Consider the following 1,375-nt stretch of genomic DNA (forward strand, 5'->3'; position numbering starts at 1 on the left):
GCGGAAAATTTTTTAGTTTCGGACCAAAATCCATCTTCCTGGCGTCTTATATGTTTATACTCACTTGTGTGAAGAATGGACGAATTTATTCATTGTTAACAATAATGGTTAGTTCTTCCCATTACAATATTAATTTTGACTTTACTATAACAAATTATTATCAAATAAGGTTTAGTATCACTAATAATGTTTAATATACTTTTACATTTAATTTGATATATACATAAAACTGAAGAAAAATATTTTTCTTCAATAAAATACTCATTTTTAGAAATTGAGAAAAATATCATGATATAACAAATTCTAGAACTTGTCTATCAAAACATCAACCAAAATTTAAGATAATAATTATATAAGTTTCGAGAAAAGCAATCAGCAATTTCACCATCCGCAGTAGCACCCAGGCAATTTCAATGATGTGAACTTCCGAGTTCAACTCCCGGCTGCAAAAATTTTTTAGTTTCGGACCAAAATGCAACTTCCTGGCGTCTTATATTTTTATACTCACTTGTGTGAAGAACGGACGAATTTATTCATTGTTAACAATAATGGTTAGTTATTCCCATTACAATATTAATTTTGACCTTACTCTAACTGTAAGACCCGGTTAATTAACGGCTAATTAGCCTATAAATGAGAATTTGTTCTAGAAAGCCCAAAATGTGATTTTTGTGGCTAAATATGATAGAGGAGATTGAGACAAGAATTTCGATACCAATTTTATAGAATTCGGACCAAGATTGGACCAAACGGGCCAAACCGGGCCAACCGGACCCAAAGTGGGCCCTTGGCCCAACATAACTAAACCAAAACCCTAGTTTTCAGCATTCTCTCTCCTCACTAAACACACTCACATGCTGAAAATGGAGGCCATGGAGGGGAGAACTCTCTCTCATGTTCTTTCTCTCTCTTGATCTTCAAACCACCATAACTTTTGATCTAGAGCTCCGATTGCCGCTCCGTTTATGGCCACGCATTCACTGCGGAGAGCTCTACAAAACCCATATAATTAATCTTGAGGTATGCCAAGTTTTTCTCTTCTAAATTCCAGCCTTGTTTTCGAGTTTTATGTGCAAAAATGTTGAGATTTTGGGCTCTTTGATGTTATAGGACCCAACTCTCTTGAAGGAGAAGGTTAATCTTGTCTCCTTGGACCTTGGGTGTGGTAAGATTCTCAACTCCAGTGTAATTTGTTGTTCTATCATGTTTGGGTATTGAGATGTTGTGTATGGGTATGATGATTGTGGCTTAGGTTGTATATATGTGAATATTGGAGCTTGAGTGGTGATTTTGAAAAAGCTTGAAAAAGGGATTTGGTGGTGAAAAATCTGTTCTTGGAGGTGTTGAGGCCTTGAGAGCTTGTGGATAAGTGATT

The sequence above is a fragment of the Arachis duranensis genome, unplaced genomic scaffold, assembly GCF_000817695.3.
Source record: "Arachis duranensis cultivar V14167 unplaced genomic scaffold, aradu.V14167.gnm2.J7QH unplaced_Scaffold_43046, whole genome shotgun sequence".
Lineage (NCBI taxonomy): Eukaryota > Viridiplantae > Streptophyta > Magnoliopsida > Fabales > Fabaceae > Arachis > Arachis duranensis.